Raw genomic sequence first — 25,762 nt, 5'->3', positions numbered from 1 at the left:
CAGGGGCTGATATTGTAGCAAAAACTATCCTTTAACAAAAACGGTCCCCCAAGGGCCCAACACCAGCCCCCACCCTGGTAGCCCACCAGGAAACGCCCAGTGCCCGCTATGGCCAGTCCGGCCCTGGTGCCTAGACTTATTTTCTTTTCCAGTCCAACCCTGAAGGATCTGAGGACTGCTAACCCCTTGCAGTAGTCTGGTATCACAATAAAAAGAACAGATTTCCCTCAATGGCCACACAACTCTAGTGTAAATATATCTCTGTTTTAAAGTGAAATATTGGTGACAAATGCACAACAATCTATTTCATTTCCTTCAAAAAGTATAAAGTTTATTTAATTTTCTCTAAATTATCATTTCTTTTTTGTGTAGGAATCCCTTCTCTTATTTTTTCACAAGTAGAAAATTACTTTTTTTTAAAAAAAAGTTTTTTTTAACATAGACATTTTTTGATTCAAACAAAGAAAAAAGAAGAAAAAGAACATGGTAAAATACATACAATACATAATAATATACAAAAAATATATTACAATACAACCAGATTATTGCGCCCCTGGTAATAAACAATCTATCACAGCATTCTCACACATTCACACCCTAACCACATACATCACCACACCATCTGAAACAAGGAGACTGAATCATATATGGCAGAGACACCGTGCCAATATACAGGTCTCAAGGCTTAGTATGAGACCCTGCACTTGGTCGACGCGCGTTTCGGCGGCTCAAGGCCACCTTCTTCAGGACCTCTTCCAGATAAACAACCCAAATATCCAGGGGACCTACAAATAATGAAGATTGTCACCAAAAAATTGTCTAATCGAGGACACAAGAATAGCACCATGACATTACATTGTTAAAAACAACACATAGTACCCCAACGTGACCAACCAGCATGTGAACTTAAGAAAAGGGGATAAACATCCACATGTATACAAAACAAAAATAAAATTTCTTTGGTAAAGGGCAAGAATGAATAAAGCGAAATGTGACAGTATCATGACAGCTATGATTTACATTTCCTCTATTTGGTGAAATTAATTAATTCATAAGCAAATCTGACAATTAGATATGCTCTATGTTGAGAATTTAATTTTGAGATACTTACGTTACAAGAGTATATATATAAATGCAGAAAGGGTTTCTGTGGTTATATCCTGTACTTATTCAGATTTTCCTAGGTTATGCATCTTCCAATATAGCTTTCTGTGGGAAAAGAGACCAGATAGGGAGGCTATGATCTCTATGTTGCTTATTTGATCATAAATGCAAACTGCACATCAACGTGTCTCTTATCCCTAAGGAAGATGCTGAAAGGTCATACAGAGTCTCTTCACCGTGTCAAGTCATTGTATTCTCTTCAACTAAAAATAAATTCATTAAAGAAAAAATGAAGAGTAACTGTGACTACAAAAGTGTGTTTCATATCTGGCTATGTCTGTTCGATTACACCCACCTATTTAAGCAGGCTGGTATTTCCATAGTCATGGTGTCTTCTATATACAGCTTCTTTTTTAGTCGTTTTATGTGAAGATGTTTACAAGTATCTTCAAGTATCCTGTCATAATAAAAACTGAGATCTTAGCTTTGAAGTATGATAAATAAATCACGCACACGAATGAAAAACTCTATTCCCAGTGTAAGGGTTATCTTGTCCTAATTGCAATGAGGACAAAGACTAAGCTCAATAGGCTTAACCACATACATGTTTATATACTCGAGTCCATCTTGCACATCTAGAGAATGTAAAAAGAGGATAGTCCTAAACTATGTCTCTATATCGTAGACGCCCAGCGAAAGAAGGAATACTGGTATCGCATCACCATAGGAGTGCCTCAATGTACTAAGAGCAAAATGCTACACAGTATACACAAGCCCATAGTGCAATATTAAACTTATGTTTATATGGGCATCAATAAATATAAAAATTGAGGTTACTGATGAAGCTTTACACCGGAATAGGGCATGCCGTTATACGATTCCTATCTCGATACCATTCTAAAAGAATATACTACCGAAAATGGCCGGGAATAGTACCAAGGTATACTGTTCTTAGGACGTAACCCTTTAAAAAGAAGCAGGTTCCACCAACCACTACAATTTAAACCGAACGGAGCCTACAGCCAGCAGATTTCCGTCACAAGAACATCCACTCCGAGCCCACTAAATATAGTTGATAAAGTGGTTATAGCCTTAGTAGTAGTATACAACAAACGGACAAACGAGCCCAAAGTTAAGATAATTTACCGTACCCACTCGGCCAGCCTATAACGAGTAGTGCTAGTATCCTTAAACTTACTTAATTTCAAAGTGAATGCGGGCCGGCGTGTCCTTCTACTTCGCAACCCGATAAGAGATGAAAAGTACGGTGATATCCCGTGTATTTAAACACTGGGGCTAAGAGATATATTGCGATAACGAGCGAGTTCCCACAGGAGAAGTCGTAGGAGTGGCTGGAGACTAAAAATAGAAAACGGGCTATGGCCCCGCCATGAACAGTGAGGATACTAACATCGTGGTTCAATTTCCAGCATGAAACATTTGTATTGCGGAACATCACAACTAAAAATAGAAAACGGACTATAACCCCGCTATAAGCAGTGAGGATACTAATAACGTGATGCAATCTACAGCTAGAAATATTTACATAGCAGTACGTGACACCCAAAGAAGAAAGGGGAAAAAAAGGACTAGAGTCCCACCAACTATACAAAGAAAAGAAGATTCAATGTACTCATCCAAAATGTGCGCATAAATAGATAATAATAAATAGAGCATGAGGACTCAATGGACAGAGGGTACATGCTGTCTCATGGTCAATGCGCCAAATTCTCTGTATCAATAAGTTTATTTAGTGAGTCATTTTAGGTCTCAAGATTAGTGACCTAAAAAAATATATACAACAGACTAGAGATGTAACAGTGGTCATAAATATTAAGATACAGTATCCAAAGAGAAGAGATAATTGAGCCGGTATTATTATAGATGCATTAAATGCTCAAGTCGTGAAGTAGCAATTAACCTATATATAACAATACAATAGCATATTATTTCGTGACATACCAGTTTATCTCTTCATTCAGGCCACATTTAATACAGTCAAGATGATAAATCCAGAAAGTTTCACGTTTTGTACGTGTAATTTCCACTGACTGGCCTAATTTGGATTGTACTTTCTCAAGAATCGACCATTTCAGTTCTTGTTCACTATGGTTCATATTCAAACAGTGTTGCACCAAAGGTGCCATCAATTTCTTAGTTCTGATGGCAGACTTGTGTTCACTAAATCGTAGGCGAAATTCGCGACCAGTTTCTCCTACGTAAGCAAGTCCGCACAGGCAAAACAGAATGTATATAACATTACTGCTACGACAATTAGTTAGGTGACGTAGTTTGATTTCTTTTTCATTATAGGTAATAACATCGGATGTTATTGCTGAGTCACATGCGTGGCAGGAACCACACCTATGATTACCCAATATTACTGGTAAACCTGTAATAGATAGTTGGCCGTCAAGGGGTGATCTCTTAACCTGGCGTGTGTGAACCAACATATCTTTGAGATTTTTGTTACGTCTGTAAGCCAACAATGGTAGTGGCATAGAAGGGACATTTTCATCAGAATTCAAGATCTTCCAGTTTTTGTTTATAACGTTCCTAATTTTGAAGTTAAGAGTCGAATGGTTGATGACACATGTTATACGATTTTGCTTCACACGTTTAGACCCCTGTAACAATGCTTCTCTGTTATAATATTTTGCTCTTTTGTAGGAGTGACACACAAGCCTGTGGGGGTAACCCCTCTTGAGTAGCCTTTCTTTCAACGCATCTCCATGTTCATGGAAGGCAACCATATCCGTACAATTGCGACGGATACGTAAGAACTCACCAAAGAGAATGGATTCCCTTTGGCAGTTAGGATGGTAACTGTCAAATTGTAAAATCGTGTTTTTTGCCGTGATTTTCCTGAACAGACTCACTTTTAATTGTCCACCAGTGCCATCAATCTTAATGTTCAGAAAGTCAACATGGGATTGACTATAATTCACTGTGAACTTTAAGTTTGTATCACTGGCATTAAGCCAAAGAACAAACGCTTGTAGCATCTCCACAGATCCGCTCCAAATAAAAAAAAGTAATCTATGAAACATTTCCATATAGATACATTTGCGAAAAACTGAGCCATCTCATTGAAAAGGTCTCCCATAAAGGCATTAGCCACACTCGGGGCACAAGATGCCCCCATTGATGTACCCTTGATTTGTTGATACAAGGAGCCATTATATTCAAAGAAATTGTTCATCAAAACCACCTCAAGACACTGCAGAATGAAGATATCAGGTCGATTATCTGGGAATCTCTGCAGAAGGGCTGACACCGCAAGCAACGCCCGACACTGAGGGATGTTGGTGTACAACGCTTCAATGTCGAGCGTCACTAGGATGTCTGTCACTGGATTAAATGGGATCCCCTCTATCTTATTAATAATATCCCCAGTGTCGCGAATATAAGAAGCATATTTGTGTGTTATGGGGCATAAGAATGTATCAACATATTTGGATAAAGGCTCAGTGCTTGACCCAATAGTTGGTATTATGGCCCCATGGGGGGGTCAATTTCCGATTTGTGAATCTTAGGAAAACCATAGAGGGCAGATGTAACTGGACAGGCCTTGTTGAGGAAAACATATTCATCATCACAGATGTAACCATCTGTGAGAGCAGATAGAGTCATTTCCCGGATCTGTGCATTCAGTCTGTCAAGCTCTCTCCGTTGCGCCGGTCTATAGTGGTCAGTTACTGCTAACAAGGCAGACATATTTTGATCGTAAGTACTTTTGTCTAAGATGGCGATCCCGCCACCTTTATCACAAGGTTTGATAATTAGAGTAGGGTCCATTTTCATTCTCTCTAGAGATGCATTTTCTAATTTGGATAGGTTAAATTGAGGTTTATGAGGATTACCGATAATACGGGCAATGTCCAGAAGGACTCTTTGTTCAAAAATATGGACCTCTGCACCAACCATATCCAAAGTAGGTGTGAATGTAGATGGAGGTTTGCATCTAGACAAATTATTATCATCCTCAACAGTAGGTCGGTCTGAGAAAAATCTATTGAGTCTGACCTTCCTAAAGAAGGCAAACAAGTCCTCATGAAGTTTGAATTTATTGAGACCAACACTAGGAACAAATGATAAGCCCTTACTCAACATCTGGATGTCCTCAGGTTTAAGGGTGACAGATGACAGGTTATAAATGGGTAGATTAATTTCAACAGTAGTATCAGGTCTCCTCAATGCATTGCCTACCACCAATACTGTTGATTGCGTGTCCTGACATATTGCTGAGGAGGTTGAGGGCTCATTTGCTGTTGGGCTCCTTGGTCCTGCCACCAGACATTCCTTCCCCAGGATTGACCCCGCGGTAAAAAACCCCGCCCATGAAATGGTTGTTGGGTGGATCTGCCTCTAAAGGGCCTGGAGTTATATTGGCCACTGCCTGAATCCTGATAGTTGTCACCCTCGGAACCAGATGAATCCGAATCTGAGAAGTTGGTATATCTCCTACGTGGGTAACCATTAAAGTTAGTATTGTAGTTACCCTGCCCTCCATCTTGGTAGTAGTTAGGGTTAAGGTATGGATAGATCTTTTCTTTAGTAAACCATCTCACATCTTTGCGTAGTTTTTCTGTTTTTTTGTTTATAAGGTAGATGTCAAAGTCCTTCATTTCTGATTGAATTTTTTCAAGGCTACTTTTGGCATCCTCCATGGTACTGAGAATATTAATGAATGTTTTGGTGAGACCCATCGCTATAATCTTGCATACAAGGGAATCATTAACATGTGTATCCACATTGCATTTATAAAACTCTTCATCTTTATCTGCTTGCTTGAAAGTTATGGCAGTATCTTTAGTTAACTTTCTCAAAATGCTTTGTTCTCTGTTTGACACGTTGGAGTGATGATATTTTGTTGTGCCTAGATAAGCTCTTCATTTTGTCTTGAATAACAGTTTGAAAAGCGTCTTATGTCTTATGGCTCACTGGTGTCATGTATGTACTCTTTGGCTTAAGTTTACTAATGCGGTTTTCCTTGGTTTATTTCTGTTCTGCCACATTCTCAAAATAAATTGTGTAATTGCAACTTATGCATTAATTTAAATATTTCCACTTCTATTTCTATTTCATTGGAATTGTATGTGTGGTCAAATGAAGTTCCTTTCTGGATTACATCACATTCTTCCTTGGTTGATTGTAATTTGGATATGTAATAATTAAGGTTTGGCATTGCTTCTCGTGATCGTCTGATGTTCTGTGCTGAATTCTCTCCCTACTGGTCTTCGGTTAAAACTGGGCTGGTTGATAAAAAAGACTCATAATTTCCAGAAGTCCATGCTCTGGTGCCTTCTTTGTGTTTCTCTGTATCCTATATTTTTTCTATGGGTATGGTGGTTCTAAGTTTAGGTGGTAGGTCTTCAATGCTCTCCACATCAGAGATTGAAGTTTCCCCTCCGGATTTGTTGATGTTTTCTCTATTTTTACTTTTTTTGGCGTATACATCAGCCCAGTTATAAACTTCCCCAAGTTTATAGTCTATGGTATCTCGCTTGAAGTTCCTTATTTTTCTTTCCCTTGCAGTAGTCTCCCTTGAAATAATATGTCTTTTGACCCCAGTGTTATTTTAGTGATTTACTGCATAATTGTTATCAATTTCTTTAGAGCTGTATCTCAGGTATGTTTCACTCTTCTGCGTGTACTCAAGCCTTTTTTAGGGTTTTTCGACTCACAAACTCACCAGACCTTTATCCAATTTATGATTTTATCTAGACTGAATTATTGTAATTCCCTTTATTTAGGCGCAAATAAATCTGGGATTCATCGCTTATAGAGGATACAAAATGTGGCAGGGCACTTTTTTGCTCTTCCTAAATTCTGCTCTGCATCAAAGCTCATGCTTGAGCTACACTGGCTGCCAATTGATAAAATAATTCAGTTCAAGACATTATGCTTTGCCCATAAAATTCTGACCCAATAAGTGTCTCCTGTCGTATCTGATCTGCTGGCGCCGTATTCACTGTGACGTACGCTGTGTTCAGCCGTTCAGCACCTAGCTTGCATCCCATGAGTTTTAATAGTAAGAGTTGGGGCCGCTCTTTTAAGGCACTGGGGTCCTAACTCTGGAACTCTCCGCCTGTGTCTCTCAGAGATGTCCAGAATCACCTGGCTCTCAGGAAGGCTGTAAAAACGTGGCTGTTCCCGAACTAATCCACACCTCCCCTGTTTTCCATCTTGCACTGTTTTACCTGGGTAGCGCTGGGACGCCCCGTCACTGGGGAATCCATGCGCTGTACAAATCTCTTTAACATAACATAACATAACATAACATAACATAACATAACATAACATAACATAACATAACATAACATAACATAACATAACAGATGCTAATACCCTCTGGTTTTCTGTGTGGGTATTAGTTCTGACTATTTTTCACTTTCTTATGTCACCACATCTACTCCTCTATAGATTTAGCTAGGACAGGACAGTAACCTTTATGTGTTTGTGTCATACTGTGTCTGCATTCCAAATCCTCGTATTTTTTTAAAATAAGCCTTTATTCCTCATCCACTCTATCCTTTGGGAAGTCAAGCCTCAAATAGAAGGACTTGCCAATTAAGAAGCGCAATACTTCCCAAAGCTATGGGGAATTAGGACCTGGAAAAAGGCTGATACCGCTGGTTGGAGTTGGGTGTATTTGGAATGGATTGCTGGTGTTTGCTTCCTTGGTCAATATATTTCACATCATGGTAGGTTCATTATACATGACTGAGTTAATTTAGTGCATTCTTCTTACTTATTGTTCATAAGCGAAATATGACACCGTGTTTTTTTCTGTTTCCTTCAAAGTAAACTGCATTTTTTTGTGTGACTACAGTATTTCTGTCCATAGCGGTGTGTTATTTTTTTCTGCCATGTCGATCCCATGCGTTGTGTGTGTGACTGAATCACGGGAACAGAGAGCTCTCTAGAAAAATCTACTGATTGGATTAAAAACCTCTTGGTATTGCTCCCTCTGTAAACCCTAACCTCTAACCTCTTAAAGGATTATCAGGACTGCGGCTGTTTGGAGAATGCAATGTTTGCTGCAGCTAGAATTTCAGTAGAACAAGGTTTAGCCCATTGGCATAAAATTATGAGCCGACGAGTAACCCGAGCTGCAGAATGCCAAAGAGGCGTCTTCTCAGCGGGAGGGTGACTGGTACTTCGATGGGCAGGCTGGTGACACATGAACATACCATAGCTGTGTATGGAACTCTCCCTGCGTCAATACTGACTGCACTGGTGAAAGCGTTCCAACAGCCAGGTCGGACGGCCATACATTGTTATTAAAGAGGGCCGAAGAAATTCCATTGCAGGGTGGTTAAGCGACCTGCGCCGTCCTTACCTTTGTTAAATGACCCTGACAGGGCACCGGATGGAATCTGTGAAGGTGTGTACGTTTCAGGGAAACAGCAAGACTCAGGAGTAAGAGAGAATTCTTGGCGGAGGGTATCCTTACAATGAGGAGACCTCTCACAATTAGGAAAGTGCTCACAAATGGTATTTGGGTTGATGGGCACTCTGACGTAAATCAATCATTCATCATCACCTTTCCATAAATCACTCTGGAGTTTATTTACAAGCCCCTTGCGCTGCCGGTACGGCATTTTCCCTATTTTAGAAGTGCCACTTTTGCGCCATTTTTAAAATGGGAAAAAATGACCTACGGATGGCAAGGGGCTTGTAAATCTGCCCATAAGTCTCTCTGTGCGCATTTTCCTACGTGAGAGTCACGTGCACACTGCGTGTAGCGCTTGGCTGCTGATTAGCTTCTGCCTTGCCTGCGTCATCCCTGTGGTGTTCCCGCAGCACACTACAACCCGCCTCCGTACTGATGAATGTCCTAAAACTGAAGTTGTGGTACTGGGCAATACATACCCGCCAAGAGGAAGATACAGGGCGGGACTGGCCCTTTAGCTACTTTATATAGAAAGGTGCTTCATGCACTCCAAAGGTAATCCAAAAACTCAAAAGTTTTCTTTTGGGAGTAAATCAAATTAGTGCGTAACAAAGAAATGAACAAAGCGCCACCAGGGGCTACTCGATTACCGGACAGTTCTCTGTGCATCCAGGGGAGGCCGCCTCAGGGGTGGCGCTTTTTAGGTTTCGCTGGGGGATGGAGCCGTTAGGCTCCTCCTCCAGAGAAATCTATTGAGTACAGTAAGGCACTCTGGAACACGCCCCCCGTCCCATTGGCTAGCTCCATAAATGGAGCCTAGCCATTGGACGAGGGGCCTGTCCATCAATGCCGGACCAGACACGGGGGCGTTCCCGAGATTCTTTGGCTTTTGCCGACGTCACGCGACGCTGGGAACGCCCCCGAGTCTGTTCCGCCATTGCCGGCACCTCCCTTGCTGCTCGGGACGGGTCTCCTTATTTGTTCCTAGCTGCCCCTCTCCCGCCTCCCTCGTCCTCTCCCGCCCCCTCCCGCCGTTCGTGTACTCTCCCGCCTCCCTCGTCCTCTCCCGCCCCCCTCCCGCCGTTCGTGTACTCTCCCGCCCCCCTCGTTCTCTCCCGCCCCCCTCCCGCCGTTCGTGTACTCTCCCGCCCCTCCCGGGTTCAACCACGGCATTAGGAACATCTCCGCCCCCTCCCGTGTTGCTGAGTGTCTTTTTCCTCCGTATACGGGGCCGCGGATGAAACCGTGGAGACTGCCGGCAGGCGGAGGCACCGAGGCCCGAGATGGAGGGCTCGAAAAGTGCCTGGCAGCCATTGGAGTGGAGGAGCACCGCTGCGGGGCGTCGGCCGTTGCTCTGAGACGAGGAGGAGGCCAAGCACGATCTTCCCAGATTCTTAATCGCTCTCTTTTGTATACTTGGCCTTATTGGTATATCGGCTTTGCCTCCCCGCGGGACGTTCCAAACTCGGTCTCTCCACCCGAGGATACATGCCACAGATCACAAGGTGAGAGCGAGAGGCTGGTGCGCGGGAGTCCTTGGCCGGCAAGGGTCTGCTCGCTCTAATTCCGGGTGCGTCACCTCAGGGCTCCAGCCAGGAGTCCCCCGGTTTGTGCGTCTGCACACAAACAGGCGCCTGAGAATGCCTCTCAACGTTAGCGCCCATTTCTTTAAGCAGGCAGTCGGGCAGTGTATAGTTAATTCTAAGAAGGCCTTCCTGGGTATAAATATAGCTCTGTCAGCATGTGTACCGGGGCCCTCGAGCCAGCACAGACACGTGCCGGCCGCCGTACACTAGTGACACACGGGCGGCACGCGTGTGCTACCGAGCCTTGTCCCTCACTCCCAGCCCTGCTGGAAGCTCCCACCGTGGGAGGCTGCACACGGCCGTGCCTCGAAGACCAGGCGAACTCTCTGGGCGCTAGACAGGGGCACAGCGTAGCTTCTCGCAGGGACACATCGGATCCCCGCTAAAAAAGTGATTATACACATTGATGATACACACTTTAGCCTATGACTTTACCATAGCAAAGTGTCACAGAGACACAGCTATACACAACCACACACGAACCTAACGATTCCCGCACGCGAGATAAGTAAACATCTTCCAAAATACATGTACTTCGCTCTTGTGTGATTTACAATGTTTGTTTCTTATATGTAAATAGCAAAATATCACACACGTATCAGTGTACACAATAACTCATACGGATCTTCTGCATACATGTTCTTGTACATGGATGCGACACACATTTCTGTATAAACACTTGCAAGCACATATGTACTTCTACATTTTTTTTAGGATGTGCACATCTATAGTTCTATATTTTTTTGTCTAGGATGTGCACAGAAACATATTCATGTGTGCAAATTATTTGTTTATTCTAGTACCTGTTAGTGTATCTCGACGAGTAACTTCAAAGCTGACGTAGGAGCTCGTATAACCCGTTTTGTGTTTTACCTTTATGTTCCTTGTACAATCGATACATACGTAAGTGTGCTTGTCTACACTCTGCATGCATGGATAAATATGTTTCCCTCTGTATAGATATGGGAGAGTTGGGCGCAGAGTTTCGAACACCTTTAAACACAAAACGCAGCCTCTACATTTTTGTTTGCTTGTTTTTTTGTTGTTGTTGCAAAGTATGGATTCACCTGATTTGTGTATGGTGAGTGTGTGTATATATATATATATATATATATATATATAGTGTGTGTATTTATCTTCGTCTATATATACACACACACACACACACACATATATATATATATATATATATATATATATATATATATATATATATATATATATATATATATATATATATATATATATATATATATATATATATATATATATATGCTATTTATCATAATTGCGGACTGTGGGAATTTGATATGCGCATCATATATATGGTTTATTCTACAGCATTGTTCATGCTTAAAAAAGATAATTTAACCAAAATATGGCTCAAGGCGTACAGTTTGTGCAGTAGGGTAGAATCACATGGAAGAGGTCCTGTGATTTGTTTCCTTGTGTGCAGTAGTTGTTACATGCGAGGCATAAGCATCTTTTTTGTTACGTCGGTTCGGCTTTACCCCGGTACGAAAACGTGTATTTTTTTGCCCTGTGTAATAAACATGTGGCTGTATGGTTAGTTGTACAGTTTTTAAATATCACCTGTTACTGTGCCACAATTATTTTTACTGTTATGGCATCTACATATGTGAGAGAGATATAGATACATATATGGATATTGGCTCGAACATCAAGACTCATGGCAATAACCAATCAAAATCCTTTGAAATAATATCCCCCCTTTTCGATCCCGGCATCGCCGGGGCGGACCGGGGCGCGTGAACCTATCCTGCCTCGAGGCTGCTCCGAGAGCACTGCCCCGACGCGCGCCGTCCGCGCACTCCTGCAGAAGTCCGTGCTCCGTCTGCGGACCAGGCTCGGCTTCGGGGACTGCAACCCATGTTTCACCCAACTGAAAGGGTCTGTTGCTGGCGGTAGAGTGCCCCCTGTAAGAAGCTGCACACGGGCCTCGCAGCTCCTTGATCATAAGAAGGCGCTATGTACTATGAAAGAGCCTTTCCGCACTGGTCTTCACACCATGCTTCTCCCTAGCTAGGCCACCCTCGTTAGTGTTTGGCGCTCGGTAAACGGGTGCAGATTCTACTCTGCCCCTCCTATTCTAGGCTCCCCGGCGGAGGTGGTCCTTTTCTCATGCTCTTCTTCCCGGGGCCCTGTCACTTGCACCCACCCCTATGCTTGCTCTATGGGGTGCCGTACCCATACTGGCACTCTCCCCTATGTCTCCCCCTTCTATTCACGGCTCCCAGGTGGTTTATTCCCTCCTCTATGTCTGACTCTCTGGGGGTGTTTCTCCCCCTTCTATGCATGGCTCCCAGGTGGTGTATCCCCTCTACTGTCTGACTCTCTGGGGTTCTCTCCTCCAGGCACGGCTACCTGGGGGTGTCTCCCCTCTCCTCTATGCACGGCTCGCTGGGGTTTTTCCCTTCCTCTATGTATGACTCTCTCTGGGGTCTCTCCTCTCCTCTATGCATGGCTCTATGGGGGTGTCTCCCCACCCTATGTCGGACTCTCTGGGGGTGTTTCTCCCCCTTCTATGCCTGGCTCCCAGGTGGTGTATCCCCTCTACTGTCTGACTCTCTCTGGGGTTCTCTCCTCCAGGCACGGCTACCTGGGGGTGTCTCCCCTCTCCTCTATGCACGGCTCGCTGGGGTTTTTCCCTTCCTCTATGTATGACTCTCTCTGGGGTCTCTCCTCTCCTCTATGCATGGCTCTATGGGGGTGTCTCCCCACCCTATGTCGGACTCTCTGGGGTTGTTTCTCCCCCTCTATGCCTGGCTCCCAGGTGGTGTATCCCCTCTACTGTCTGACTCTCTCTGGGGTTCTCTCCTCCAGGCACGGCTACCTGGGGGAGTCTCCCCTCTCCTCTATGCACGACTCGCTGGAGTTTTCCTCTTCCTCTATGTATGACTCTCTGGGGTCTCTCCAGTGGCGCCTGGGTCTCTTCTCTCCTCCATGCTTCTCCCCCTTCTATTCACGGCTCCCTGGTGGTTTATTCCCCACCCTATGTCTGACTCTCTGGGGGTGTTTCTCCCCCCCCTTCTATGCATGGCTCCCTGGTGGTTTATTTCCTCCTCTATGTCTGACTCGCTCTGGGGGTATGTCCCCTCCTCTGTGTATGGCTCCCTGGGGGTGTCTCCCCCTGCTCCATTCCTGACTCTCTGGGGTTGTTTCTCCCATCCTCTATATCTGACTCTGTGGGTGTCTCCTCTTCTCAATACCATGTGGAAGTGGGTCCTTCGTGTTTCCATGATAAGAATGTGTGTGGAACACCGCAAGATTTCACGGAGCTGTAGGGAAAGGGGTTTTGTTGCAGAACACACATATATATATTTTTCAACTCCTGTGATGATGTGTTGTTGCACTCTTTGTAACTGTTTCTTTTGATATGTACTTGATGCCTGCGCTCTGACATCCCACGGGATCATGTTCGCGCTGTATAAAACTTTATACATACATACATTATTGTGTTGTGGCAAAGAAGAAAAAAGTTCAGTGCGCGTATGCACATTTCAACTCGACTCACTCCTTCGAGACTTTCACCCAGCGGGACATGTGATGTGGGAGAAATTCTCCCACATCACATGTCCCACTGGGTGGAAGATTCTCCCGGAGAATCTTCAAAAAGTCGGAAATCTACGCACGTAGAAGTAAACCTGCGAGCTAGACTTCCAACTTTGTAAAGCAGAACTGCCTGACGGTCGAAATTTGGAATTGAACTTGTTGGGGGAAAAGCACAATTTGATCGCACCAGAGGAGCTGAGCTCTGTGTAGCACGTTGACAGTAACAGTTGACAGGTGTGAAGGGTCGAGGGTGGCGCGGTGACCTCCAGTTTGTTTGGAAGTTACGAGATTGTCTTGTCGCCGGCGTATCCTGCGTACATAGCTTGCCTTGGGCCGTTCTTGGGAAATTCCCCCCCCCCCCTCCCCTTCGTCCCCCCAGCTCATGCATCGTGCCCCCAGGTCACACCGCCTGTCACTTTGCCGTCTGCGGTAGTGGTTCGCCGAGTCGGGCCTGTTCTTACCTCACGTAACCACAGAGTGCACTGCACGTCGTTTGTGTGTCCTGCGTTCAAGTGTCGTTCAAAGAGGAGGCAGCACTTGAACTGTTTATGCACTAAACTCTCACCTGACGTCAGGGCCGTCACGTGGGGAGGTCAGTCGGGCATGTTTTGCCCCAGGCCCCGCGCTCTCTGCATAATTAAAAGCAGGCCTCAACTGTTCCCACGTGACACTGCTAACGCTACAACACTAGGTGGCGCCAAATACAGAGGCTTCCCTTTCAGCAGCGGACCTGACCCCTAAAATCACGACTGCAAATTGGATGGGAAACCAGGTAGCGTCCCCGCACAATGGTTGGCCCTTAGTCTCATCAAAGCTTCTGGCATGCATTGCTGACGTCATACATGTCGATTTTTGGACTTATCTATGAGGGAGAGATGTGCCCGAACCCATCTGTAGAGTTGGGTTGTACGGAGAGAGAGCCGGGGGGTGGGGGGTAGTCCCTCCAAAGTAGAGTTTTTTTCAAATATTGGGAGGAAAGACCCATTCCAGCAAATACATATTTTGTTAGAACAGGCTACACTCCGCAGCAGGGCGCCTGAATTTATGCGGCAAAGCCAGATCTAATCATGTATCAGTGGTCGTTGAAATACGTGGCATGTGTGGCTCTGGGTGTGTGTGTGTGGCTCTGTGTGTGGCTCTGTGTGTGGCTCTGTGTGTGGCTCTCTCTGTGTGTGGCTCTCTCTGTGTGTGGCTCTCTCTGTGTGTGGCTCTCTCTGTGTGTGGCTCTCTCTGTGTGTGGCTCTCTCTGTGTGTGGCTCTCTCTGTGTGTGGCTCCGTGTGTGTGTGGCTCCTTGTGTGTGGGTTTGTGTGTGGCTCTGTGTGTGTGTGTGTTGGGGGGGCTCTGTTGGTGTGTGTGGGTCTGTGTGTGTCTGTATGTGTCTGTATGTGTGTCTTTGTGTGGCATTTGCCAGAGATTAAACTATTGGCATTGTAAATGACAATGCCATTTATTTATCTGTTGTGAAGACCAACACATAAATACAAATTTTGTCATTTACAGTGCCAATAGCTCAAACTTTTCAAAAGGCGAAACCATTGCATTGTAAATGCTTGTTTTAGGTTTCGCTGGGGGACGGAGCCGTTAGGCTCCTCCTCCAGAGAAATCTATTGAGTACAGTAAGCACTCTGGAACACGCCCCCCCGTCCCATTCGCTAGCTCCATAAATGGAGCCTAGCCATTGGACGAGGGGCCTGTCCATCAATGCCGGACCAGACACGGGGGCGTTCCCGAGATTCTTTGGCTTTTGCCGACGTCACGCGACGCCGGGAACGCCCCCGAGTCTCCTCCGGCCGGGCCGTGCTTGCTGCTGTCCTGGGCATCGTGAGTGTTTTTCCCCGGCACGTTTCCCGCCTCCCTCCCGCCGTTCGTGTTCTCTCCCGCCCCCCTCACGCCCCCTGTGTCCTCTCCCGCCCCCTCCCGCCGTCCGTTCCTCTCCCGCCCCCCCCCCGTGTCCTCGTAGGTGCTGCCGCCATTTTTTTAAAAATTTTTTTAATCATCTGCCGGGGCTTTAGAGGGACGCTGTTCTCTGCTTCGTCACAGGCATGCTGAAAAGTCACTGCTCAGTGGCGGCGTGTGGTGCTGTGGAAAGAATGTACTGCTCGCACGACGAGCACGGCGTTTTTTTTGTTCGAGCTGGGAGCAGTGTGGAATGGATTGTGACTGTTTTCGCCAGCTGTTTTCGAAAGGAGACACGCGGCTCCGGTGTCATTTCATTAATCCATTTTGATTCCGCCGAAGCTACCGGAACAAGTTGAAGATTGCCTTTCAGGACAGCACGGGACCGCTTACGAACACAATTTACCTACAAAATCAGCCTTGCGTACTGCATTTCAGAGCTCGATCTCCCCACCGCGTCCCGAGCCTTGCCCCCTCTGCGTCACAGCACGAGGAAAGGTGACGCTGCCCTTCAGGCCCCTCTCTGCAAACTTGTTGTACTTGGGACTTCATCTGCATTCAGCAGCGTTTTTACTCCACGTGTGCGTCACTCTGCTACTGCATGGCAATGAAGCAGCCACACCGGAGGCTAAAGCTCTTCTTCTGCCGCCTGTGAGGGTGACGAGGCATTCCCACCACACCAAGCGGGAGCCCCTGCCGCCGCCGCTCTGGCTGCCAGAAGCATCATGTTGAGCCTCCAGGATTCTCTGTTTTTTGAGATGAGCATAAAGTCTTTGCTCAAGTCCTGGAGCAAGCCACGAGCCCTGTGGGAGGCACTAGGACCCAGGGCCTGCTCGATCCCCGCCCGGGGGTTTCTTCAGCCGGCCGGCCAATCCTAGCGCGGCCGGCCGGAAGTGCCCGCCCCGCCCCCCCCCCGCCGCCCGGGGGAAGAAGGAAGACGGCGGCCCACAAGAAGTATGGCGGCCAGGCTCAGCCATCGGGACTCCATGGGAGGGGGAGAAGCCGCGCCTCCTCCCGGGCTCCTCCAGCAGCATTGGCGGCGGATCGGGGTGCGTGCTTGAGTTGCTGCCAGCCGAGAGCGGAGGAGGGAAGCCCGACTCGCCCAGCATGAGCCACGAGCCCTGTGGGAGGCACTAGGACCCAGGGCCGCATGAAGGACAACAGGTAACCATTATTTGAGCCACGAGCCCTGTGGGAGGCACTAGGACCCAGGGCCGCATGAAGGACAACAGGTAACCATTATTTTTCAGGACATTCCCAATCGCTGTCACCCATCCAGGTTCTGCATACTCCTCCCTGCAGCAGTTTTACAACCTTCCCTCCACAGCATGTCACATATAGACTAAAATCCATTTCAACCATGCACTCTGATGGACGTCCAGGAACCGGAAGCAAAGTGGAGCACTTCACGTCCTCGCGGGTGTATGCGGAAATACATAAACAATGCAACCCTCAACTCCCTTTAGGCCTTGCAAGAGGCATTGACAAATCATATTAAATACTGCTACAACACAACTATTGTTGCCCCTGCACCACGGCAGTCAAGGATATCTTGGGTAATACAAAAAAAACCTGCTTCTCACTGGTGAGTGGTACGGCCGCCATCCTTTCCTTCCTTACCCACCTCTTCAGGGTGCCTCCTGTAAGCATCTCCCAACAGCATAATGTTCATCACCACGCCTGTGCAAGCTGCACGCTGAGATACCAAGGTCGTGCGCCGGAGAGGGCCATTGTCTCCGAGCTACCGAGAAGGGGCCGGTCTCCCTAAGGGGGTGTACCATCTGCCGATATTTTCCTGTTTTTAGGCTTTCTTTGTTGTCCTTTGTAGCGCCCGAAGCGTGTTCAAGTTCAGTGTTGCTCGCTCGTGCATCCACCTTCTGACACCACTTCATTGTGACCTTGGGCCTCCTCTAGAGTTCCCCAGCGCAAAACACAAGGGCGAAGAGGACGTAAAACAACGAAGGAGGAGTTCAGAAGTTGGTAAAACAAGGAAGAAGTAAGGCGTTCAGAAGTAGTACCATAAACCACAGTCTCTCCTTGGATTATGAAGTGAGTGGATATTTACACCACAGATTTTACATTATGAAAATGCCTACGCAGGCGTAAGAGGGCTCCAGTTAGCCTTGTTGATCTGAGAGACGACACAAAGATTCCTAGCCCTGGGCAGGGAGCCCACACTCCATAGTGCTGTGGTTGTGCACAAAGGGAATGACTTGTGCTTTGGCCTGCTTAATTAGGTAGGTTCCTACGTATCGTAGTTTACCTACCTCTACCATGGCCTCCTCACGTGGGGAGGGTGGGAACGGCCGTTGTGTGTTTTCATTCTTTTAAAGGCATCTGCAGATATTAAAAGCGCTGGGGAAATACCAGGGCCGCATAAATAGCCAGGGCCTCGGGCCAGATCTTTCCAGAAGTCCCAGAGGAGCGGGCAAGAGCCAATCGGAAGAGCCGGTTCCAAAGCCTGTTGCTGCACCAAGTAGTGCCTGTGTTTGCTTTTCCGCGTTCTAGGGCGGCTGGAGGGCGCCCCTCCGAGCTCTCGCGATAACAGCACACACATTATAATTGATGAATGTGATGCCGGTTTGGGAGCTTTCTGTAAATTGTGTAGTTTGGATGTAAGCCAGTTTTGTGGTTTTTCAGTAATGTTGGGTAGTGTTGCGGGACTGTGATGTTGTCCAGCACACCGCTTGTACAGTGCTGACACCCAGGCACTGCCCTGCCAAAGCACCGCATCCCTGATCAGAAGCGCACTCTGCTACCCCGGCAGTGGGCCCTGCATACAGCTCTTCAGATGCACCTCAATGTGGCCCGTGGCAGTGGATGTTGGCCCAGTACCGGTACTCACATGCAGCTCCCCCGCTGGCCAGCACAGCACTCACTCCTGTACTGTGCGAGCCTGGAGCTCTGACAACGCACTCGAATCCGGCCCCCCTGAGCTCCCTGATGTTCCAGTACTGGGACTCCCACGCAGCTCTGCCAGTGCACCTCAGTCCTGACCTTGTCAAAGGAGTAGGACCCGCACATTGCTGTTTCCTTGCACCACCCTTTGCTGGCGAAGTAATGTGTCCCAAACAGCTCTGTTAGTGCCTCTCAGACCAGCCCAAGCGCCGCGACTGCTCCAGTACTGGGACCCACACACTGCTCTGCTGAGATACCGACTCCTGAGCTGCAATGCCTCTGCCTTTCCAGGACTCGGACCCGCACGTTGCTTTGCCAAGGTTTATTTGTGTGGTCGAGAGTTGTCCAATAATAACGCCCACGAAGAGCAGACAGGAGCCTCTCGAAACGCTGCTGTCCTGGCCTATCATCAAGTTGGGATGTCAGATGGACCAACAGCAGCAACCAGGGCAACAGAATCCACATCCAAAAGTAAACATGTAAGAAGACACGTGCACATAAGGAACACCTGCATATGAATAATACAAAGCCCCAATATATCTCCCTTTCTTAACAAAACAAGAGAGTGAGAATACATACACCATAAGATAAGAAATGTTCAAACCAAGCTGTAAAAACAAAAGCGATACAGTGAAAAAGGAGAATACACAGTATCACCTAATACAAATAATAATTGTATTTTACAGGCAACACAGTTATCCTTCTAGTACCATTGCCAGTGGAATCAGAAGTAGAAGAATTAGTTCCATTAGTGTTAAGATCACTGATTCTTCATCCTCATCACTCGCTTCCTGGTAACTTGACTCTGTGTGAGTTTGAGATGAATTCATATAATTTACAGTGACACATTCAGGAATTTGAATATCAGGCTGATACATGGAATGTGTGGTAACACTGCCAGAAGTAAAGTCTTTTACCTCTACACCTACATCCCATGTAATACAACTACTTCTCTCACTATCATAAACAAGCGTCTTTTTCTCTGTTAACTCCTTCTGAATGGTTTGGTACTCACAACCGCTCCTTTTATTCAACATCCACAATTTTTAAGCAAAACAGCAGAACGTGTGACTCTTACAATTTGAGTAGGATGAGATGCTAAAACTTACAAGAGCAGGCGGCACAGATAACTTATCAGCAGTAATAATAAAAACAGCTATTCCCCTTGGAACAACTTGCTCCACCTGCTTTTTCAAACAAATTCTCCTGAAAAGAGCTTCCGAGATTGCTGGAAGGGGCAGTCACTCGAATCTGGGGTACACCTCCTCCACCTCTGGCCAAGTTCGACCCCCCGCCCCACGTATGGAGCTCTCCCTTCATTGTTTACCTCCTCTCTTTCATCACTTCTCCCTTACCCTCCCTCTATTTCATGCTAGAGGCTTCATGCGAGCCTCAGCTGGTGAAACTCTGCTTCTGTGCCACCCCTGACCTCTGTGTGGGGCTCTTTGCGTGTGTGTGGGGCTCTTTGCGTGTGTTTGGGGCTCTTTGCGTGTGTGTGGGGCTCTTTGTGTGTGTGTGTGGGGGGGGGGGGGCTCTTGCGTGTGTGGGGGGGCTCTTGCGTATGTGTGTGGGGGGCTCTTGCGTGTGTGTGTGGGGGGCTCTTGCGTGTGTGTGTGGGGGGCTCTTGCGTGTGTGTGGGGGGCTCTTGCGTGTGTGTGTGGGGGGCTCTGTGTGGTGTGTGTGGGGGGCTCTTGTGTGGTGTGTGTGGGGGGCTCTTGTGTGGTGTGTGTGGGGGGCTCTTGTGTGTGTGTGTGGGGTGCTCTTGTGTGGTGTGTGTGGGGGGCTCTTGTGTGGGTGTGTGTGTGCAAATGCAATACGTCTTGCATTTGCGACAGAGTAAGCTATTGGCATTGTAAATGAGAATGCCATTTATTTATCTGTTTTCAAAACCAACACATAAATAAAAAGTTTGCCATTTACAATGCCAATAGCTCAAACTTTTCCGAAGGCGAAACCGTTGCATTGTAAATGCTTGTTGTTCATCTTTGAGGTACTGTGGCATTTCCCCTCAGTGCGCTGCAGGGCAAGGGGTTGCTTTGAGTGCGTGATGGGCTACCTACCACGAGCAAACACTAACAGTATCCTGGCCCCGTTTGAGTTGCAGCCTCCCATCTGGTGCTGCTTTGGACATTTTTGCCAGGGCTGATTTTTGTTCTCCAGTCCTGGAAATATTTAATTCTCTACAGCCTTTAAGGTCTCGGCAAACATTCCTTGGAAGAAATGGTCTAGTGTGAACCCAAGTCTGAAAACCTTGCCCTTTTTCTCGACAGTGCTGGTTTTCCGACTTTACCTGACTGCCCAGGCAAATTGTTTCATTTCAGACACCTGATGGACCGAAAACTTAAAACACGTTCCTATATTTGCATTACACACAATTTTAGCACCTTCGCATTTAACAATTATGAAAAAAATGAAGTTGACATCAGACATGCAGCTGTATTTTTCTGTAGATTGCCTGTTTGGTTTCCCGCAAACCTGACGGCAACACACCTGAGTATTTCTAAAGGGCAGTCCTTGTGAGAGGGTAAACCCGATCGCTTCTCGGTGGAACATCAGAATGCAAGTGGTAAACAGTGCAAAAATACTATGAGCAGATTGAAGCCAAGCATTATCAGCGGCATAATCCATGGTAATGAGAAGGAAGTGGCCTGCTGGTGGTTTTGCAGTTATGTAAAAGCAGATTGAGTTTCAGCTAATGCTTTTAAAAACCGCAGGTTTGAGAGGCAGGCTCAGAGGGCACTTGACTGTTGGGATCTCCTGTACCTTGGCATGTACATTGTTTGTTCCTCCCTTCCATTCGACCTTGATATTCCAGTTTCTTAGCAATTTATTTCGTTTACTCTCCTTTCGTGTGTTCCTTGTCTGTAATCCAATTCACCTTGTTTGTCTTTCTGCAAGAGTGACGCTGCCACATGTAATGAACGAGTGCTGGTGGTTGCGAGTTTATCTGCAGTACACAGATTTGTTTTAGGTCCGTTACCTTTTGGACTTTGCCTCACTATTCCCTCCTGCTTCTTTTTCATTTTCTTAAGTGTCAGTGAGTGTTGTAGTGAGTTGCACCAACTGCATTTTGAGTTCTTTGACAACCTGTGAAAGCTACTTAAGTCCTTTTAGGTTGATACCTTCCCCCAGACAGCGCAGCTCCCTGGTTTACAAAGACTTCTTGGGGACATTCGAAAGATGCCTTGGGGATACATTCTGCCAATTGCTTATCATTAGCTTTGTAACTCACACTTGCTTGCTTTCTATTTGCTGGCTTTATTTGTTTTAATTTAGGCTGTCCAATATGTCTTTATTCCTCTTGTGCAGCACATACTGTTTACTTGTTCTTCCACTGGTGGTAGCTTTCTTTAAGCAAGGCCTTTACATTTTGTTCTTATCTTGTTACATTTGCTGGACATTCAAAAAAAGAGGTCAACTGTCGAGCTCTGTCTTTCGGGAAAGCTTTGTGTTTACTTTTCTTTCTCTGACTACAAAGGGAGAAGATTTATGTGACAATCATGTTGAGTACTGGGAGTGTGCTGGAGGAAGGCTGTATGTACAATGTTATTTTTTTCTTGCACACAGCAAAATTCAAATGTCTGTAAATGAACTGTGCAAATATTTCCGAATAAATCAGAATTAAGAAAGCACTTATTAAGCACATTTTTTTGTAATTCTGAAGTGTATTTGAAACAAATCTTTGAAAACTATCAACACAAATTAATACACTAGGCAATGCTATTTTACACACATTATCATTTTTGCGCTTAATAGATTTATTAGTAGAACTGAATGTCTGTGCAAACGTAATGTAATTTAAATTGAAAATGTGTTGATGTGTTGTATGTAATGGCAGTGCAACACCACACCCTCTTCTCCACAACACTCTACTCCGTTTCATGCTACACCACTCTGCTCCATGCACTCAACGCCACTCTACTCCACTCCACTGCGTGACACTCTACACCATTCCACAACACTCTACTCCACTCTACACCACTCCAATCTATGCCACTCTACTCCAATCAATGCCACTCTGCTCTACTGCACTCTATGCAACTCTCTAAAACTCTATGCCACTTCCCTCTAGGCCCCTCTACCGCACTCTGCGCCACTCCACTTCACACCACTCCACTCCATGACACTCCACTTCACAAACAATCCACTTATTCCACTCTACCACACTGTACGACACTCTACACCAACCCAATCTATGCTACTTTACTCCACTCTGTGCCACTCCACAACATGTTACTCAACTCCACATCATGTCACACCACCCCACTGTACTACACTGTATGGCACTCTACTCCCCTTCACTCCACTCTATAAAACCTTACTCAACTCTATGCCTTGCCGCCCTATGCCACACCACTCTATGCCCCTCCTCTCTATGTCTTTCCACTCTACAACACTCCAATCCACTTCTCTCTACTCAACTCCACTATACAACCCTCTTCGACTCTATGACACTCCACTCCACACCACACCACTCTACTCTACGCCACTCTACACCACTCCAGTCTGTGCTACTCTACTCTACCCCACCCTGTGCCACTCCACAACAATCTGCGATCCTCCACTCTACAACACTCTGCAACCATACACTCTATGACCCTTTGCTCTATGAAACTCTGTGATACTCCACTCTACAAGAAACACTACGGTGAGAGAGGACCTAGGGGAAATTTATAGACCTGGCTCTGGGTACAATCCCCAATGAATCTGAAAATAACGAAAGGTACCAGAGGGTCTGAGATAAAAAAAAGGGTTCAAAGGTGTAGGATAGCCACCTAACCGACCACAGTCCCTTACTCACCCAGGGGTCAAAATGATCGACACAAAGGCTCTCAAGGGATGAGGAAAATACCCATCAGTCACCATACGGATCCGCCCTTCATCATTTGGGATTTTATCCGGACCACCCGTCTGAGAAAATCAGTGTCACAATCAAAGGATGACCTGGTGGTAAGGAGGTCCCTTTTGTTGTTTTCAATTACAGTGTGGTCTACCACTCGATATTAATGAGTGGAAAAAAGCATGGGACTGGGGTGTGCAGTGCAAATAACTGTGAGTGAGAAAAAGAAACCAAAACAAGAAAGTGTGTTAAAATTGGTCAAAGAGCACGGAACAACCTTTATCCTGTGTATGCTCTCAATACCAAGATTAAAAATATATAACCTTAGGCAGTCAAATTAGGTAGACCGTCTGAGGTGAGGTCCTCTTTTGACCAATTTTAACACACTTTCTTGTTTTGGTTTCTTTTTCTCACTCACAATTATTTGCACTGCACACCCCAGTCCCATGCTTTTTTCCACTCATTAATATCGAGTGGTAGACCACACTGTAATTGAAAACAACAAAAGGGACCTCCTTACCACCAGGTCATCCTTTGATTGTGACACTGATTTTCTCAGACGGGTGGTCCGGATAAAATCCCAAATGATGAAGGGCGGATCCGTATGGTGACTGATGGGTATTTTCCTCATCCCTTGAGAGCCTTTGTGTCGATCATTTTGACCCCTGGGTGAGTAAGGGACTGTGGTCGGTTAGGTGGCTATCCTACACCTTTGAACCCTTTTTTTGATCTCAGACCCTCTGGTACCTTTCGTTATTTTCATACTCCACTCTACACCACACCACTCTACTCCACTTCACTCTATGACACTCTACTCCACTCAACAACACTCTACTCCACTCCGTGCCACTCCACTATATGTCACTCCACTCTATGACACTTGGCTCCACTCTATCACCCTCCACCCTACAACACTCTTCATCACTCCACTCTACAGCACTCCACTCCACAACACTCCACTCTGCGGCACTCCATGACACTATGCAACTACACAACACTCTGCTCCTCTCCACTCTACGTCACTCCACTCCACACCACTCCGCACCACTCCATGACACTCTACATCATTACACTCTATGCCACTCCACCGCATGCACTCTCCTCTATGCCACTGACTTTTAACCATGCTAAACAGCAGCCATGCTGGTGTACCAGATGGCTAAAATACAGTGGTAAAGCCAATAGCTTTTGAACAGGTGAGACCTATTGACTTTGCCATTGCTTTTTTATCTAGCCTTTTGACAACCATACACTTTATGACCCTTTACTCTATGAAACTCTGTGATACCCCACTCTACACCACACCACTCTACTATGCATGAGCGGGAAATCCGTTACGCTCGCGGATTTTGCGGATTTTTGGGAAATCCGCAATCCGCGAATTTTGCGGATTTCCCGCAAAATCCGCAAAAAAAATTCCGCGAACGTAACGGGTTCAAAAGTTGAACCCCCACTCATGCAACTATTTTACAATGGCGCCAGCAAGCTGCCAGCACCGTTGTAAACTAGTTACAAAGTTAGCTTGCACAGGAACCACTAGATAAAACGAAGCAGGTGCTGCTTTATTTTATCTAAGTGCTTCCTGTGCAAGCTAACTTTGTAACTATTTTACAACGGCGCTGGCAGCTTGCGGGCGCCATTGTAAAATAGTTACAGGCACAGCCTTACACAGGTCACTCAAGGGACCCCTGCACCCTTCAGGGCGATTGCATAGTAACACACACATGGTCACTCGAACTAGTTGATGCTCAAATTCAGTGACTCATTCATTAGCCCAAAAACAATCATGAGCGTCTTCGAGGCTGGACAGGTGTGCCTCTTCCCAAATCTACCGTGGAAAATTAGCTGTGATGCTGGGTAGAGGGCGGCCTTTGCATGGTCGCTCGAACTAGTTGATGCTCAAAATCAGTGACTCATTCATTAGCCCAAAAACAATCATGAGCGTCTTCGAGGCGGGACAGGTGTGCCTCTTCCCAAATCTACTGTGGAAAATCAGCTGTGATGCTGGGTAGAGGCCTTTGCATCCTTGACTTTCATGAGCGCAATCCCCGTGCTGTTCCTGTGACCAGGAGCTTCTTTCTCTTCATATAATTGTGTTCGCACGGGTTGCTGCAAGTTCGCACGCGTTTTGTACAATTTCGCAATTTGCGAAATTGTACAAAACCCTCGCGAACTTGCAGAAACCCGTGCAAACATAAAAAAAAAAATCCGCAAATTCGCGAGAATTCACGAATTTTGCGGATTGCGAGTTCGCAAATCCGCAAAATTCGCGAACGCGAGATTCGCAAAATTCGCCCATACCTACACTCTACTCCACTTCACTCTATGACACTCTACTCCACTCAACAACACTCTACTCTACTCTGTGCCACTCCACAACACGTTACTCAACTCCACACCATGTCACTCCACCACACTGTACTACACTGTATGGCACTCCACTCTCCTTCACTCCACTCTATAAA

The sequence above is a fragment of the Lissotriton vulgaris genome, chromosome 1_1 (genome assembly GCF_964263255.1).
Source record: "Lissotriton vulgaris chromosome 1_1, aLisVul1.2, whole genome shotgun sequence".
In the NCBI taxonomy this organism is placed as follows: Eukaryota; Metazoa; Chordata; class Amphibia; order Caudata; family Salamandridae; genus Lissotriton; species Lissotriton vulgaris.
Note: the sequence above shows the minus strand (reverse complement) of the source record.